Source organism: Ambystoma mexicanum, chromosome 2q, assembly GCF_040938575.1.
Source record: "Ambystoma mexicanum isolate Mex_15411 chromosome 2q, UKY_AmexF1_1, whole genome shotgun sequence".
Classification (NCBI taxonomy): Eukaryota; Metazoa; Chordata; class Amphibia; order Caudata; family Ambystomatidae; genus Ambystoma; species Ambystoma mexicanum.
Genome location: NC_090924.1, coordinates 1,289,899,586 through 1,289,915,868, shown reverse-complemented (window position 1 = coordinate 1,289,915,868; position 16,283 = coordinate 1,289,899,586). Strand labels below are relative to the sequence as shown.

The 16,283-nt window shown below is 45.0% G+C and overlaps 1 long non-coding RNA gene across 2 annotated transcripts in view; it reads left to right on the top strand.

Annotated features, from left to right (window-relative positions):
• LOC138570108 (uncharacterized) overlaps positions 1–16,283 on the top strand; it is a 208,019-nt gene that overhangs the window by 115,036 nt on the left and 76,700 nt on the right. For both annotated transcript variants that reach the window (XR_011303403.1, XR_011303402.1), the window contains exon 2: positions 14,862–15,012. This is a non-coding gene — a long non-coding RNA (uncharacterized lncRNA). The remainder of the gene's footprint in view (positions 1–14,861; positions 15,013–16,283) is intronic.

Below are 16,283 nucleotides of genomic sequence, written 5' to 3'. Positions count from 1 at the left end.
CAGTGGCTGTACCAACGATGTCAATCCTCCTGGAATAGCGGCTGCATCTGTGTTTAGTCTTGCAAGCCTTTGCTTGGTGCTGGGAGTTAAAGGAGCCCTGAACATATCCCACACCAGTAGACTACATTCTTGAATAAGTCCACCTGGTCGCCTGCTCCACACATTATCAAGCCATAGCTTTACCCCTTCTTCATCCATCCAGCCTTTTTCATTCAAATGTACAAAACAACCAACAGGGAACTTGAGTTTCGGCATTGTTTTTCTTTTAAAAATAATCATTGGTCTCAGTTTGGTGCCATCAGCTGTGCATCCTAGTACCACTGTAAAACTGGACTTCTCATGTCATGTTGTTTTAATTAAAATGGTTTTTTCACCTTTTTGATGGACAGTTTTATTTCCAACCATATCAAAATTCATTGGAGTTTCATCCATATTTCCAATACTACTTAACGCATAGCCATGTTTAGTGCGCTGTTGTATTACGTATCGATGGAAACTATTTAGTTTGCAATCAAGATCTGCAGGTAATTTTTGGGCAATTTTCGTCTTTTGCCTCAGTACCATATTATGCCTTTCCATGAATCTACTACACCAGGATACAGTGGCCTTAAATCTGTTGCTGTGATCTGGGTTAGATTTGGCCCACGGAAGTGCAAACAAACATATTTGATTTCGTGTCACTACATAACCATTTTGGCGATGCTCATTCACCATGTCTGCTACATGTTTTCCGAGTTCTGGCCAATGTGGGATGCCTCTTCTTAATGCACACTTACCCCTTGGCATACTCTTTAATGCTTTTTCATTTGCTTTCCAGTCCCTAACCATCTTTTCTGTTACTCCATATTTTCTTGCAGCAGCAAATTTATTATGTTCCATGGCAATGTTTACAACTTTAAGTTTGAAACTGGCTTCATATTACTTCTTCTTGTAGGAGCCATGATGGGGTTTTGATTGTTGGACATTTGTATACTGTACTGTATGTACTGGTGCCATACTGTATTAACAGGTGCAGATACTGGTGCTGTACTGTATGTGGTACCCACTATACAACTACCAGCCAAACATGGCAAGCAATGTACATTGCCGGCGATTGGCTGGTTGTTGTATACAAAGCCTGCTTGGATTGGTCAGCTCTCCCTGCCTGCCCAGCCCACCCTGTCTCCAAGACTATCAGGAGCGAGATCTGAGAGGCAGAGAATTCTGGTGAGTACTCTATCGTACTTGTACAGAGCAGCCCGTGCTGCTTTCATACGGTCGCCGCATACGGCGGGGTTGCGGCCGCAGCCGTTTTTGAGCTCCCCCACCATATGCGGCGACCGCAGATTCTCCAGTCCGGCTCAGAAGTTTCAGCACCCAGCGTATAAGACGACCCCCGACTTTTGAGAAGATTTTCCCGGGTTAAAAGGTTGTCTTATACGCCGGAATATATGGTAATCTTCAAAAACATTAGATAAACGGTTTCTCATTGGTCTTCAAACTATAAGGTCCTTGATTATATGGACCACTACAATTGGTTTGCACGCTTGTGCCATGCCTGGAACATTTGGTACAATTAGCAGCACGTAAGCCTAGACCCAGGTTCAGGGAGATAGGACATGATACTACCTCACCACCCAATTAGCCCCGCATCTCTCATCACCCAAGTCTTCTGCCATGAAGATTGTCTTTGTCTTGCAAAAGTATCCTTATCTTCAGACTACATGGGAGAGCAGGCACTCACTTTTGTGTTCTGAGACTCCAATTCCGAACTCTATTTTCATCCTTTGCTCACCTGACAGGAGACCATGATTTTGGTCCATTTTGCAGGTTTTAAATGCCTTAAATGAATACAATTTGGCACTCTTGGTGTTCTTTCTTTGCACCTTAACAAGGGATGATTCATCCTTGCACGTTCGCTCCTTTCCAGAATAGATAACCAACCTTGGCTGCTTCAGTCTTGACTTCAGGCTCAGACAACCTCGCCATTCAGCTCAACGATTCAGCTTATTCTTGCTGCAACATAGTTTTCCTTTTACTCTTCATGTGTCCTGGCTAACTAAATGTGTGATACTGATGCCCAGCTTCTATACAATAACGGCTTTGCCTGCATTCTATTCACTACATATAACCAGCTTCTATGATGATTTAGGGCCTCATTACACAGTAGGCGGTAGGGATTTAACGTTACCGGTAATGGAATACCGGTAACGTTAAATCCCCATGCAAATTACGACCCGGCTCATCGTTATTAGCGGCACCGCTAAGTACGGTGCCACTAATAGCGGGCAGTCTGCGTGCACGCGACCCTCCATCCCGTAAATAACGCCATGCCGCTAATAGCACACCATAACAAGCCGAGCGGACATGCCAATAGCGGCATGGTAAAGCCCCCCTAATCCCTTACCGCCATGGCGCTAATACCGGCATTGCGAACCACCCGTTAAGAGAACGGAGCAGTGTTCCCACCTGCCACAGGTGGACACAATCAGCACAGGTGGAGGCAATGGAGACTCTGGCAGCACAAAAGGAGCACACCACACCCCTTCCCACACCCCTTCCCACACCAAGATGGTCCCAATACTAGCAGCATTACTTGGGCTGGAGGACATGATTGCAGTGCAGCAGCAACTACAACAGGCAGCACAGAGGAGATGCAGGAGGAGGAGGAGACAGGCACAGCAAGCACCACCATGGCACCTAGTCATACCACAGAGGCAGCCACCAATCCCCAGGATCAGAGCCAGTCCATTTAACCTAACCCCTGAGCAGATACACACCCTGCACCTTCTGGACCGGGATACCATCACCAGCATCGTGGACATGATACATGATGACATTGTGAGCCTCATAGACATCAGAACTGCCATCCCCCCTCTACTAAATGTGGAGACTGTGCTCCACTTCCTGGCCACAGGCACCTACCAGCATTACAGTGGGGCACATGCATGTCATCTCATAACCAGTATTCTCACGCACGCTGAATCAGGTACTCGATGCCCTCCTGAGGCATGCACCTAAACACATATTCATGCCACGGACTGGCCAGGAGATTGCAAACACCAAAGTTGGCTTCTATGCACTGGCAGGCATCCCAAGTTGCATTGGGGCCATCGACTGTACCCATGTGGAATTGGTGGTCCCACATCACAATGAAGCTGTCTACCGAAACAGGAAGCAATTCCACTCCATCAATGTCCAAATGGTATGTGACGCCAAGAAGATAATCACACATTGTTGTGCCCGTTTCCCCGGATCAACCCATGATTCCATGGTCCTGCGGAACTCAACCATCCCACGCTACATGGAGCGACAAGCCGGACAACGTTCATGGCTACTTGGTGAGTAGCAGGGTAAGCATATGTCAGTGTGAAGGGGGGGGAGAGTTACATACTCCAACTGGGTGTAGCTTGTCGTCCGTAGGACAAATGGACATACACATGTAGGCCCATGTCCATCTAGGAAGGCCGCAATCTACCTGAGATGAACCCACATGCAAGTATAAGCTACACAACATAGCAAAAAATCTAGGCCTAGAAACATTAAGCAACCATCCACATCCACATTGCACAACATTCAACACCACAAAATACACCAATCTCCTACATGCCGTCTAGACAGTCATACAGAATCAGCGCTGCACAACCACAATAATGCAATGTGCCCTTGAGTGCATGCAAAGGGATCACCCCTACCCATGGCATTGTACTATGCACCTATAGCACCACTGAAGTGACGCCTCTCAGCATGGCAACATAAATGTATGAATGGCACTACACTAGCAGTGTGGAAACAATTCTGCCTGGGCCCAAGGACATGTAAGACCTGGCCTCACCCAGGACATGTCAATTACTTTAGGAGGCATTAATGGGGCATGTTCACTTGCATGGTCGAGCTCAACTTTGCACATTGCAGTCACACAGACCGTCTGCATGCATGCTGACAATTGTGGACGACAATCACAATGCAAAGTCAATTTGTGTGATGTGAACATTAACCAGACCCCATTCGTCGCCCCATACAGGTGATGCCGGCTATCCCCTGAAGAGGTGGCTGCTTACCCCTGTATGGAACCCACAGAACAGGCACGAAGAGGACTACAATCGTGCACATACTCGTATCCACATCGTGATCGAGCAGACTTTTGGCCATTTGAAGACACGGTCTAGGTGCATTAGCAGGTCTGGTAGCGCTCTCCTGTATGGCCATGAGAAGGTTGCCAAGATCACCATGGCATGTGTCATGCTGCACAATATGTGTATCAGACGGAATGTGCCACTGCCCCCGGATGTAGAAATAGAAGCACCTGATGAGGATGATGATGGTGATGAATACAGAGTTGATGGGGATGCAGGTCATGCAAGATGGGATGGCCAGGAGGGACGTGCTGTGAGACAGCATCTGATCAACCAAATATTCTGAGTTACAATTTTTCTTTTTGTGGGAATGGATATAGGCAGTTATGCACTGGTGTCTGTTTGGAAGCGCACAATGAACCCTGTCGCCAATAAAACACACATACACAATGAAGAAATCCAAGCCTGTGTATGGATCAAACACCAGTGTATTGAGAAATGTAAAGATGTAAAAGTGCATGTCCCCAAACATCCCACCACCCTTCCTCCCACCCCCACAACAGTGCAAAAACACCCTTTCCCCACCCCCCACAACAGTGCAAAAACACCCTTCCCCCCACCCCCCACAACAGTGCAAAAACACCCTTCCCCCCACCCCGCACAACAGTGCAAAAACACCCTTCCCCCCATCCCCCACAACAGTGCAAAAACACCCTTCCCCCCACCCCCCACAACTGTTCCTCATGTGTCTGCCACAATGTTTTCGTCCAGCCATACAAGCGGAAGCTTGACCATGCACTCCCTATTCGCCATTAACACCACCAGCATTGGGAGGCTGCCTAGAGGTGCGCCTGATGGTGCGTGAGGAGCGGCGGAGGGGGCTTGTCTGCCTCGAACTGGCGGTTGAGGAAGTGGCTGACTGTCCAGGTGGTGGTGGTGGTGGGAACTGGCGGTCCATTGCGTCCGCTATCCGTGTGAGGACCTCCCTAAATCGGACAATCTCCCCACACAGCCTGTCTGTACAGGCCTCCATCCCCTCCCTGGAGTGCCTTGCTGTCTCTGCAATGTCCGCCCTGAGACGGGCAGCCTCCTCCACATGCTTCCCAACCAGCACAGTTATTTCCTGTTGCCGCTGGCTGATGCTGGCCAGGTCGAGGGCAGTGTTGCGTTCTGGTGGTGTGGCTGCTGTGCCCTCTGATGCAACCAGGTCAACAGGTGAAGCCACCGGTGGGCTACTAAAACCTCCCATGTTGTCCTCGCCAGTGACACTAGACCCAGGTGTCTGCTGTGGTGATGCCTCAGGGGTTCCAGGGCGGGTTGGTGTGTGCATCTCCATGTGGAAATCGGTTGTATCCTCCACATCTGAGAGTGGTACAGTGGCTGCCCCCTCTCCTGTGGAACTAGTTGCAGCTGATGGTGGGCCCTCCGTGGTTGGGATCGGTGGTGGTGGGTTCACCTCCGGAGGTGGGGCAGTTGTTGGTGGTGTGGACACTTGCATCTTGGCAGTGGCGCTCCACCGATGTTTGCCACTCTGCATGTGGACCCTTCTACCTTTGCCCCTTGATGTCGTGGGGGTGTCCTCTGTGTCCTGTGCCCTTGATTTTTTACTCGCGGGTGGTGCCTGAGATGCAGTGGCAGCATCCTCACTGTCTGTATGTGAGCCGGTTGGGGACAAAGAGGGGGATGGCATTGGTTACGGTTATATGTACTTAATGCAGTATACATCAATAATGCAGTTGTGGGCATTTTGAATTCATTGTTAAGGATGCAGGTGATGTGTCAGTTCAGTGGCTCATCCATGCATGGTTGTGTGTGGCACTTGTCTCTGGTGATGTGTGCATGTGTGTGTGTTTGGGTTTGACACTGACATAGCCAGGGTTGCATGTATCTGTGGATGTTTGGCCATGCATGAGGTGATGATTCTGGCCTCACATTTGGGGGGAACAGTAGATTCACATTGCATACTTTCATGTGTACACTCACCTCCATCTGAAGTGGTTGCCACGCCATGCTCCATTGTCCCGACTCCCTCTATGGATTCCACTCCAATGAGGTTGGCACAGGTCTCTTCCCATTCTTTCAATTTTATAGGGGAATCAGATCTACCTGATGTGGCAATGTTGTGGTTTGCTGATAGGATACTTCTAACCCGTAATTGGAGATCATCCCACCCCTTTCTGCACTCACGCACATTGCGAGTGGTGGTGCCCTGACTTTCAAGGCAACCTCAGCCCAGATTGCCTTCTTTCTGATTAGTGTCTCCCGACGCATGTTGCTGTCAAAGACCACGGCGGCATTGGCAGCAAGGGTCTGGGTAAGGGTCTGGGTGAGCATCATTAGGTCCTCCGTGGTGAATTTTTTCTTCCGCTGCCGGTCGTTAGTTTTTTTTACAGCCTTAGGCATGTTGAGGGTGTCCCTGTGGATTTCCTATTGCAAACTACTCAGAACAGGTCCAGGGGGCAGAGGATGACAATGGATTGTGTTTTTAAAGATGGCCGCCGTGCTCTTTCCCATTCCCCTGTGATGATGCTATTTCCGGGTCCGGTATGTAACGGTCACCGCTAATAGCGGTGGCCGCTATTTGCATGTAGCGTGAGGGCGGAGGTGCTATCTGCACTTTCGTCGAAGCCGGTAAGGGACTTTTTGGGGACTTTAGCGGCATGGCGGTGGGGTCATTACCAGCATGGTGCTATGCTCGTGTCCACGTACTCGTAATGGTATGCTATTAGCGCCCTCTTGCGAGGGCGAACAAGTTAATAGCGCCATGCCGGTAATTTGCGATTTTTACCGCACAACGTGTAATGAGGCCTCTAGTCTACTTGCATTTGAGCATCTGTAGTTATTGAATGGTTGATTCTCTGCAGCACTTTGTGCATGTGTAATCTTCTTTTTCGTATTTAAAGGTTCTCTTGATTCTTTACTTTTTTCATTTGTTTCTGTAGGATCCATACATCCTCTTCGGCCAGTATCTCGGGACGTCGTACATGTCTCTTGTGATGTTATTAGCTTCTTTCTTTGCTCTTTTTCATATTCCTTCAGGGAGTTCCTCCCATAGGTTGTAATTACTTCGGGGATATGATATGATATGATATGGCATATATAACGCGCCTATACTCAAGTGTTTCAAGGCGCGACGAGGCAGGGAGGGGCAACAGAGGGAAGACAGACAACGATCTTACTAAGCCAGGTGTCATTCAGATCGCGCAAGGGAAGGGGGAAAGGGGAAAAAGTGCAGGGGGGAGGGGTAGGGGAGAGTGCAGTACATGGGATAATGAAATAACGAGTGCAGGGTGAGTGCAGACATAAGTGCTGGTGGGGGGGGACTGTAGGGATACAGAAAAACAGTACCCAGGTGCAGGGGTTGCCAGGGAGGCAGTGCAGGTGTGCAACAGGCAAGACTTGGGCCCGAGAACAGAAGGGTGTCTAGGTAATCAGTGCAGTCTCAGTATCAGCCAGGAATTCAGCAGGGGAGAGGGGGAGAGAAAGCAGAAGCAAAGATGGGGTGATGGAATGTATCTGGTCTGTGTTCCTTCAAGAGCGATGAGTGAAACACAGGATGAATACGTCTCCAAGAGAGAGTCAACTGAAGTATTAAGGCCACAGGATCGATCTTGGCAATAATGGTAAATGGTCCTACGTATCGTGGAGAGAATTTAGAGGGTCGAATCCATTTGGGAAAGAACTATGTAGAGAGCCACACCTTATCTCATACTGCCCAATCAGGGTTGTTGTTCCTGTGTCGATCTGTGTATTTCTTGTTTCTTTCCTTGGACATCTGGAGATGTTGATAAGCTGTTTTGTGATTATCGCTTATCCTTTTAGGAAATAATCCAGAATGGGAATGCTAGAAGGTGGATAAACCTACTCTGGCAAATCTTTTGGGATGATAGCCCAAGTGACAATAGAAGGACCCATCCTTGTAGTTGAGTGAACCATGTTGTTGTAAGAGAATTCGACTATAGGTAGAAGATCAGACCAGACATCTTGTGAATTGGTCGTATAACAATGTAGGCATGATTTAGTCTCTCTGTCTGTTCATTTGTTTGGGCTTGATAACCGGAGGATAGCGCTCTGTCCATGCCCAACAGATCACAAAGGGTTCTCCAGCTCTTCAAAGTGAATTGAGATCCCCGATCAGTGGTTATTGAAAATGGCAGACCATGTAGGCATATAATGTCTCTGAGGAAAAAAACTGCCATTTCAGGAGTGGAAAGGAACACCCTGCAGGGGGATAAAATGAGCCATTTTACCGAATGAATCTATTGTAACCATTATGGCAGTGTAACCCTTTCGAAGGAGGAAGGTCCCATATAAAGTCTGAAGAGATGTGGGTCCATGGTCCTTGAGGTACAGGAGCCTATGCCAGCTTTCCGCAGGGATTAGAAGATACTTACTTTGAGCGCATACTGGACAGGATAAGATGTATTCCCTCATGTCTTGGTTCATTGCCGGCGACCAAAAGGAATGAGAAACAAGATCCAAGGTAGCAGCTACACTCTTATGTCTGGCTGCTAGGTTATCTTGGCACCAAGAAAGGACTTTAGTCTGTAGAGTAGAAGTGGGAACTACAATGTGAACTAGACAGTAATGTAACCCATCTTGCACTTTGAATGTATGATCTCCCTGAAGTGATTTTATAGTCTCTGGAACTAGAAAGGCATCTTTGACTTGCCGAAGAAAGGAAGAGACTGCACATATAAATCTCTTGTTCCCAAAATCATTTCAGAAAATTGAAGGTCTTCCCTACTTGCTTTGTCCTTTGGTGAAAGTGTGTTGGCAATGGTGTTTTGGCTTCCCGGGATACAGGTGAGTCTGAAAGCATATCAGGAAAACAAATATAGGCACACCGCGCTTGCCTGCTATTACGAGATTCCATTTGTTGTAGAATCTGGAGATTCTTGTGATCAGTGCAGACTTCGAAGTCATGTCGAGAACCAAAAAGGAGATGTCATCATTCTGTACATGCTGCTCGAATAGCCTGAGATTATTTTTCTATTACGGGATAATTTTGCTCACTGAGATTCAAAGTGTGAGAAAAGAAGGCTACTGGACGTTCTAGATCATCATTCCCCGTCTGTTTTAGGACTGCTTCCAATGCTCCAAAGGAGGCTTTCGTCGTAACTATGAATGGTTGGAATTGATTGGTTTGGCAATGAATAGGAGCCGAACAAAAGGCTTTTTTAAAGTCTCAAAAGCATGTTCAGTGGCCTTGTCCCAATGAAAAGTGACCCCTTTCTTAAGGAGTTTAGTAATGGAGTAGTTTAGAATAATCTCTGAAAACTGATTTATAAAATGTCTATAGAAGATAGCCACCTCTAAAAAACGCTGTATCACTTTTACCAAAGTCGGGGATGACCATCCTTGTAAGAGAGAGGTCTTCCTCGGATCCATCTTGATGCCCTTAATTCAAAGGATGAATCTGAGATAGGGCACTAACTGCACTTCGAATAGACATTTTCAGGCTTTGGCCAAAAGACTGTTCTTGCGTAACCAGTCAAGTACTTCAGTAAGCTATTTCCGATGTGGAGATAATGAAGGTGAATAAAAAAGAATGTCATCCAAATAAACAATTACTTGGTGAAAAAGAATATTAGAAAAGAGTCTGTCCATGAATCTTTGAAAGACAGCAGGCACATTGACCTCACCGAAAGGTATAACCTGGTATTCAAAATGGCCAAAGGACATGCAAAAGGCTGTGTTCCACTGGTCTCCCTCTTTCTTGCGAAACAGGTGATATGCTCCTCGTAGGACAAGCTTAGCAAACACCACTGCAGGCTGCACTGCTACTATGATGTAATTGATGAGGGGCATAGGGTTCTGTCCTTCTCTGTTAGACCCCTGTAATCGATGCATGGCCCAAGTTCTCTGGTATCATTCTTAAAGATAAAAAAAATGTATGCCCCCTGATTAGGCCATTGGCAAGATTATCGTCCAAATATTTGCGCAAGGCCTCTTTCTCCAGTACTGATAGGGAATACATCCTACCTAAAGGAACCACTTCATTGGGTTTGAGATCAATGGAGCAGTCCTCCAGATGGTGATGCAGGAGTGCGCATGGTAGTCTGTCTTCGCATACTTCCAGGTTTTCATGATACTCTGATGGGATCATGCTGACCTCTTGTATAAGTGAACAAGGAAGACTTGACCCAGATCTGAAGCAAGATTGGTCTCGGTAGTACATGGTAGTTCATAGCATTGATCTTTACACAAGGATGAGGATAATTGAAGTTTCTTATCCGCCCAGTTGATAAGCGGATTGTGATGCTGCAACCAGGGTATTCCAAGTATAAGAGTGAAATGTGCTGCTCGTATTATGTCATAGACAAGTTCTTCCTTATGTTGACTGATGTTCATGCTGAGGGGGATGGTCTGTTTGGTAATGGGGCCTGAAAACACAAAAGCTGACCATCCACTTCTACTGATTGGGTTTCTGTCCTTTCCACTAATTGAATATCTTGTTTCCCAGCCCACTCTGAGTCCATGAATATTTATCTGGCTCCACAATCTAACAATGCAAACACGGCTATAGGACTTTTTGTTGGAACATGTAGGATCACTTGTAGAACCATTAGATGATCGTCCATTTGTTCTTTGAAAGCAGTGATATGAATGTAGGCACTTACAATGATACCCCGGTCTCCAGTACCCACTAGGGCCGGGGTCGGTAGGTTCCCTGTTTTCTAGAAGGGACTTCTGGACAGTCATATAGGAGATGTCCTTTAGTAACACAATATAAGCAAATTCCTTGACTTCTTCTTCTTTGTCTTTCTACTGGTGTAAACAGTCCTCTGCAGTCCCTATCCGCATTGGTTCATCCGACAGAGTACTTTAGGAGAGATGGGGGGCTCTGTCATGGCATAAATGGAGATCCCCTACTCTTCTTGCACACCTCTCATCTTTCTTGTCTGTATTTAATCTGTAACACTGCAGAAACCAGTCCTTCCAACGAAGCAGGGTGAGGGGCTAGAGCTAGCTCGTCCTTGATTTCCTTTGTCAATCCCCTGAAGAATATAGTGTATTGTGAAGACTCTGGCCATCCTGATTCTGATGCCAGGAGTTTGAATCTTGTGACATAAGCCATAACATCCATGTTTCCTTGTCTGGCATCAAGGAGTGATTCATACGCACTGAAAATTAGTTCTTGTCTATCAAACATGTACTTGAGTGCTTGAATAAGGGCAGCGCATGAGGCTACTAAAGAATTTGCTGATATCACTAATGGTGCAGTCCAAGACAATGCATTTCCAGATATGTTAGAGAACATAAACCCTATTTTAGCCTTGTCCATGGCATAAGTTGTGTCTCCGGATAGAAAGTGAACAGTGCAGGAGTCCAAAAACTCTTTAAAACATACAGGAATACCATCGAACCTCCCTGAAGAAAGACCTCCTACATGAGCATCATACATCACCGCATCTCTCACCGTGATCATGCGTCTAACAGTGGTGTTTTCTTCTTTTAATGTTCGTTGTTCTGCTGAAAGCCCTTATATGGCATTAATCAGTTCCTGTATCTGGGCCATCTTGGAGGAGTCCTTCTGACATTGCCAACTCTCACCTGAGTCTGAAGAGTTGGATCCTCTGCAGAATGTCTTGAGTTTCTCCTTCTTGGTCTTTGCCTTATTCCGAAGCCGATCCAGGTAGAGATAGAGCCTATCCTGGCACACTGCCACTATGACCTCCTGTGAGTGAAAATACATGTAGGACAGAGCGGCAGACAGATAGGATCTGTCTGGATGGTAGAGGGAAAAGCCAAAAGGCATAAAAAACTCAACAAGTTAGAATCAGTAGATGCAGACTCTCCAAAGGGAATGGGTCCACAGTAGAAAGGCTAGCAGATGGACAGCAAAAGCACCAGGAAAGCAGAGCTATATACTGGTAGCTGATGGAGCACAGCAGTAGGATGTTAAATTCCAAGCAAAGAAGAGAGACCAGGGGAGGTTCAGAGAGTAACACGAATCAAGGACGAAAGGTAGCAGAGAATTCCGAAGTGGGATCCAAGGAAAGGGCAAAAGTAGAAAAGGAGCCAGGAAAGGAACACAGCATCCAACCCAACAACGGGAGTCAAGAGGGTTGCAAAGTGATTCCAGTTGTGAGTCAGTGAGTATATGGGGAATAGTCGCATTATGAGCGGCCACCTTGCAAATAAGCTAGACCACGGCAGTCAGTTGCAAAACGGTATGATGGTACGCTCACTGCAGTCAGTCGCAAACTAGCGTAAAGGAGTACTTGTGTTCCTTTGCACCACCGGTGCCACAGCGACCATCGGGGTGTTGTGGCAAAAACAGCCCATCCCCCGTCTTGGTGCTTGCCAGTTCTACTGCATGCCCCTTCCACTTCTACATGTGTGGGCCATATGTCCCATTCTCCCACAATTCCAACATTGCTGTGGCTGTTCTCCATTAAATCCTCCTCCCCTTTGGAGGTTTTGAAATCCGCCTCCTCATCCTCTAGGTCCATTCCATCTACCATGTGGCCAACAATTGTACCTGCCCTGATCTACTGGGTATCGTACATTGATTGGCTATTTAGGCTGTTACCAACCCGTCCAGACTTGTCAGTACTGTTCCTTCTATGGAAAATTTTGACAATTTTTCCTGAACTAACTTTTCTTCCTCAAGCTTCCTATTCTCAGCTTTTTTCTTATTCTTCTCTTGTAACAATTGACAATAATGTACGATAGGCAATAGAATTTCTGGCAATTTTTTCGACTTCCATCCCGACTTGTTTTTTCATCTGCCTTTGCACTGCCTCGGGCAGTCCCTGAAATAAAATAGGATAACACAATGCTACTGTCTTATTACAGTTATCTTGTCTCAAGATACCAATTTTCTTGAATTCCTGAATATAAGAAACAGGATCGTCATTCTCTCAAATTTTCCTTGTCATAAGCACATCCATGTCGAACATATCAGGATACTGTACTCTATGTGCCCTCCATACATCTGCTCTGCAATTATTAAATGGCACTCCATTGTGTGTCATATTTTTTGGTGTCACGCTCCCATATCCCACTCATCTCCAGATTTTGTCAGCTTTCTCCCCTAGGATAGCTGAGAGTAGGCCTTTTACGTCACCCACTGCTAATGTCATTCCAGCGGTCATCCTTTCTAACTCATAAATCCACTTACCCGCTCCTACAGTCAAATTAGGTAATTGTATCTCAAATTATCTTTATCCATCTGTGGCCATGGTATATATTGTGGTCCTCTACTTTTTCTCATTTCCATTTGCTCTTGCTCCTCCCTTCTTCTCATCTTCCTCTTCTCTTATTCCTCTCACCTTCTTTAGAACCTTCTTTCTTTTAGTCTCTGTGCTTCTATTTCCTCATGTTTCTTTTTCTCGCCAACTTTTCTCTCTTTCTCTTTTATCTGCTCTTCATACCTTTTTCGTTCTTCCTTTTGCTTCCTTTCCTTTTCCTTCTCATCTTTGTATGCCTTTTCTCATTTTTGTTCCTTTCTTTCCTGTTCCTCTCTTTCGTGTCTTTCTTTGACTTCGTCAATACCCTTTCCGTCTAATTTTATTCTGCTATTACTTTAATTAATTATATCACAGTAATCAATTCAGGTAAAAAAATGTTAATCCTACACAATAATATTCTCTTTGCTCTTTTATTATAATTCTATCGATTCTCATTATCCTGCTGTTTTATCATTGACAACCTAAGAATCTGATTTTGCTCTATTTCTTCCCTCAACCTTTATCCTTCTCTGATTGATTGGCGCCAATCACTTGTTTTTAAGGTCTGATACACAGCTAGATTACTACTATAGTTCTATATTTCTAGTTAAACAAATCAACTTCTTACACTAACATATAACCCCAAATAAATGTGCCCAACAATTTCAACAATTGTCTTTCTTTTCTTTCTCTAGTAAAAGTATCTCATCTATGTTTTACCCCATTTCGCAGTGTGTAACGCATTCTTCATGTCAGGCTTGCCTTAGGAATCTTCTCTAAAAATACTCCAACTTGTAATGCTTTACCTTCTATCTCCTTGAGACTAGCAATCGAGGCAATCTCTCTCTCTTAAAATGAATCCAGTTCCCATTTCATTACTATTTATATTTACACTTGCAATACAATCCCTATCCTTTCATTTGCCACATACATTCATTGCTCAGTTTGAGCCCTTTGGTATTGACTCTTCCCCAATCAACCAGTTTGCCTTCAGTCTGTGGTGCGCCCATGGGGACCGGACAGGGATTTCTTCAAGGAGGTATCTGCCATCCATCTAGTTTCACAAGGGTGTTTTCTTCACTCTCCACAGTAAACTCCGCAATCTTCTGGCTATTGTTGGAAGACAGACAAAGTCCACAACAAGCTACCTGCTAATATCATATAGGGCTGAGAAAATTAGCATTTACCCACTGCAAAAGAAAAATGAGAAAAACATCTTGTCAAACATATATAAAGACGATATGGTCGGAGATTTATCTAAAAAATAGATTCTTTTTTATTTATCCATAATGCACTAACATACTAAAAAAAAAAAAACACTGGACATCAAGGAAGTGCCCAGATCCATAAAACGAATATATACACATGAATACATGACACAAAAATACTAGTACTGTGTATCATCCAAAATTGATTCCCAAGTCTACAGGGTGATGTTAGTAACTAATGGGTGACTTTTTGTACATTTCTTTTTACAAAGCAAAACAAGAGATGAAACCCATTTAAGAAGTGTCGACAGTAGTAAAGAATCTGTTTCCAGCCTTTGCCAGAAGTTGTGTGTATATATTTGTTTTATGGATCTGGGCACTTCCCTGATGTCCAGTGTTTTTATTATTTTTTTTTTCAGTATGGAAGACAGCAACTGGACTAAATCCACAATGGTTATCTGAAAATGGTGGAGTTTATCTAGACATCTAGACATGGCAGAACAACTCGAAAATGTGAGAAGGAAGCAACCCTGTCAAAATTCCATTCCCAACAACTTGTGACTGCATAAGGTAAAGAACAATTGCATGCTGGAAAGTGGAAATCAGTGACCCAACGGTGATTCTGATTTGTCCATAGAGAGAATCAAGATAACCTGATCCTTTATACGAGAATAAGCACCAGACAGAGTCGTCCAACCTCTGGATATGGAGATTTTGTTTACTATTTACCCACCTTGTCTTTCTTTGCCCTGTTTATGTCCCTTTCCGCTTTGTCCCATTTGTATCTGTTTATTGTTCAGTGATGATGGAGGGAGATTTATCAATCCAGATACACAGTACTGCAGAGATCTGTCACTCTTATCATGTCACGATTTTGGTATAGAATGTATGACTTAGTAACTGGGCAAAAGTGCTCTGTCCTAGAAGTTAGATTTATGAATTTAATCAAAGATTCACTTAACTAATACTGAAAAGGAAAATCAGGGTGCAGAACCATGGTAGATGTCGGGTCACTCAGGGGCACATTTTTGGTTTTGCATCCCGGATTAGGCCTTTTGTGTACCTGTCAGGGAAAAGGTTAGTAAACCAATCCAGAAAGGAAAAAACATACAGAGGGCTCTTGCCTGAGATACACATTAGGACCATAAGCATCACAATATTTCATAAGGTACTGTAATCCTCATAGCTATTTGTTAGGTTAGATCTGAATTTTTATGCTAAATCTTCCTCCCCGTGAGATCCCCCATCACTTTTTGCTGGACTTGTGGATTATTTTTCTATGTTCCTGAGTGAGTGGCAATCTTTTTCCCCACTCACCCTTCTCTTACTCTTTTAATGGTTGCCATTTTTACTTTTTGAATGATACTTTCCTATAACATTTTGGGCATCTGCATTTTCCTATTGCAGCACACTGTACTTTCTGTGCAGTGTTGCTCAGGTGCCCCTTGGGCTCCCCTTTTATTTTATCTTGGGTTCCTTGAGTGTACTACTGTTCCCAAGGGTAGGATACTTTTGATCCTCTCATCAATCCCCATAGTGAGATTAGCATACCTCACCTTACGTAGAGTGCTGAGGAGATAGATTGTATCCCCTTCCTCACTGCTCCTGTAACATCTTTGTTACAGTGACATGCTTTCTTTTATGAACAAATGAAATCACAACCGAATCCACTAGGTACGTATAACTCACCACTCCAGTGGACACTGGCCGCAGGCATGGCTATCCGCACTCATCAGAATGCAGCAAGGGCTATGACAAATTTCAGTCGTGCAGTTTACATAAATCTGACTACGCCTCAACACCTCTGACATCAGTATGCTGCGAAGACCTATGACAAATTC